The sequence below is a fragment of the Elephantulus edwardii genome, unplaced genomic scaffold, assembly GCF_000299155.1.
Source record: "Elephantulus edwardii isolate Elephantulus edwardi_28Jun2011 unplaced genomic scaffold, EleEdw1.0 scaffold00362, whole genome shotgun sequence".
In the NCBI taxonomy this organism is placed as follows: Eukaryota; Metazoa; Chordata; class Mammalia; order Macroscelidea; family Macroscelididae; genus Elephantulus; species Elephantulus edwardii.
The window spans coordinates 634,393-637,777 of NW_006400112.1; positions in this window are offsets into that span (position 1 = coordinate 634,393).

Below are 3,385 nucleotides of genomic sequence, written 5' to 3' on the forward strand. Positions count from 1 at the left end.
TCTGTAGATGTTCATTGAAATGAAAAATAAACAACCTAAATTTAAAATAAATAAATACATAAATACATAAATAAAAAAGAAACATGATAATTGGTATCCCACTAATTCCTGGGGCCTTATTTTTTGCCAATATCTTCTGTGCAGTTTCAACTTCCTCCCTCTTTACCATTGACTCCTGTTCATATGGTACTACCTGAAATTTTTCAATGTCAATTAGTTCTTTTTGGTAAAGTTATTCTGTGTATTCCTTCAATCTTCTTTTGATGCTTTCTGGATCATTCAACATACTGCCCATAGTGTCTTTGAATTCTGCAACTCAAGATTTAACTTTGTTTTTTTCAATTTTCTCAGCTGGAGAAATACAGAGTGAGTTCTTCCCTTTTTAATCTCCAATTACAATTCTCTACACATTCCATTATAATACTTTTCTTTATTCTTTCGAGCTGCTCTTTTATAATTCTGTTCAGCTCTTTTACTTTGGCATGTTTTCCCTTTGTTTTGGCTTCTTGATGCTCCAGGGAAATTTTTAGAGTGCAATTTTTGACATCCATTTAAGTTTTTTCTTTTTCCTCTGTTTTATCAATAATCTTTTGCTTTCTTATCATCCCACAACGTTGCTAGTCTTCAATCATTGGTGTATAATAAATACTATTATTTAAAAAATAGTAAAAAGTCCTCAAACCTATTTTTAAGATGATATTGAAATTCAGATGGAATTGATTCAAGATCATATTTTTGTTCTTGTGGACTTATTTTCATTTTCTTTGGCTTCAGTGTGAACTTGCATAGGAGTAATTTATTGTCTAGACCACTGTCCACCCCAGGTCTAGTTTTGACTGCTGTTATTGAGCTTCTCCAAAGATTTCTCCCACAAATAAACTGAATCTAATTCCTATACAGCTCCTCAGGTGAGATCCATGTGTAATGTCGTCATTTGTGCCTTTTAATAACAACATGTCCAAAGAATGTGAGATGAAGCTTTGCTGTCTTTGCACTTTCTCCAAGACATACCTGTTTGTTCATCTGACAGTCCATGAGACATTAAGCACACTTCTCCAACATCACAACTTAAAGACATTGATTCTTCTGTCATCTTTATTCATTATCCAGTTGTTAAATACATACAAGGTGATTGAAAAGACTATGACTTAAATCATGTGCACCTGAGTCTTTAACCTGACCTTGTTGCTCTTCTGTATTTTGGAGAGGTCATTGACAGAAGACTTTTCCTAATGCAATATGTTTTTTTGATTTCCTAATTATAGGTACCAAGTGTGTTGGTTGTGGATCTAAGTAAGATTAAATCATTGACAATTTCAAAATTTCTCTACCTATCATAATGTTTTGGAGGCAGGAGTGGCATCCACTTCTGTAACAGCTTGCCTTCGGAAATCCTATGAACCTAGAGAGAGGATGAAAGACACCCAAGCATTGAGGACTCTCCTTCATAGGGTCGCTGAGTCACCTGCAACTTGACGGCACTTAACAATAACAACAACATCATGATGTTTCCTCTTTGCTTAATGGTGAGGATTTTTTTCCCTTGATATTGAGACATAATCCATACTGAAGTCTGAGGCTTTTGATCTTTATCAGCAAGTGATTGAAGTCTCCCTCTCTTTCGGCAAGGAAGGTCGTACCATCACGTTCATGACATAGGTTGCTGGTAAGTCTTCCTCTGATGGTGCACATTCTCCTCATAAAGTTCAGCTTCTTGAAAGATTTGTTCAGCATACAGATTGAATAGGTATGGAGAAAAGATACAGTCCTAGTGCACTCATTATTTTTTGAATTTTTATTTTATATTCGTTTGTTTATAAAGTTTATATACATTGTATTTCACACTATTCTTCATTCACATTGCTTTTCATACAATCGTTCCCATGCATTGTGTTCTATAAAATTAATCATCATTGGGAAAGATCCAGAGGGGACCTAAAACGACAGGGTGATGCACTCTTCTTTGATTTTTAAACCTTATAGTGTTCCCTTGTTGACAACAATTTCTTGGTTTAATTATAGGTTTTATGTAAGCATAATTAAGTGTTCTGTAATTCCCATTCTTCTCAGTGTATGCTAAATTCTCAAATTTTCCTACGTCAAAATATCCACACAAATCAAATCCTTTTTCATAGTCAGTTAGACATTCTCCTGGTACTTGTTTTCAGTCAAGATCCTTCTAACATCAGCAGTGATAGCCCTGTTGCCATGGTCTCTTCTAAACCCAGCTTGAACTCTGGTAGTTCTCTGTCAGTGTACAGTTCTAGCTGTTTTTTAATGACCTTCAGCAATATTTTGCTTGCATATGATATTAACAATAATGTTACATAATTTTCACATTCCACTAGATCACCTTTTTTGGGAATAGGAAGAGATAAGTATGTCTTCCAGTCAGTTGGCCAACTATGTATTTTCCTAATTTTCTGGCATGGACTGGTGGGTACATCCAGGTCTGTAACTGTTAGTTGAAACATGTCAATTGTTATCTCATTGGTTCCTGGGACCTTATTTTTTTTTTGCCAACACCTTCAGTGCAGCTTGAATCTCTTCATCATTGGCTCTTTACCATATGCTATTCCTGAAATTTTTCAGTGTTGACCAATTATTTTTGGTACAATATTATTTGTTTTCTTTTGATACTTCCTGGATCATTCGAGATTTTGACCAAACCAACTCTTAGTATTGCAAGGTTTGAATTTATTTTTCAGTTCTTTCAGCACAAGAAAGAGTGAGCTCTTCTCTTTTAATTTAACTTCAGCTCTTTGCAAACATTACTGTAATACTTTGCTTTGTCCTCTTGAGCTGCTCTTCATAATCTTCTGTTCATCTTTTTTACCACAGCATCTCTTCCCTTTGTTTTGGCGTCTCAATGCTTTAATGCAATTTTCAGTGCCTCTTCCAGAATCTGTTTTGGTCTTTCCCCTGCTGTGTTTTTGTAACGATCTCTTCCTTTCTTTAAAGATGATGTCTCATCTCCTGTTCTATCATTAGTGTTCAATGTCTTGAGCCTGTTCTTGAGATAATTTTTTAATATAAAATTTTTATTTTATATGGATTTACTTACAAAGTTCCTACATATTGCTTTCACACTGATCTTTCCCATTTCCTTAACCCACCCCTCCCTACACTAATCAAATTGTTCAACCCTACAATTATCCGATTATCCACCCCACGCATCCTCACTGCTCTGCTCCTCCCCTACCCCTTTTAGATCCTCAAACATGTTTTACTACTTATCTATTTCTACAACAATGATCTAATATAGTATTTGTCCTTTTGGGACTGAGTTCAGCTGGGCTAGACAGACTAGGAAGAAGGATTGGCCACCCACTTCTGAAATAGCAGGCCTCTGAAAACCCTATGCACAACAGAACACACGCAGATT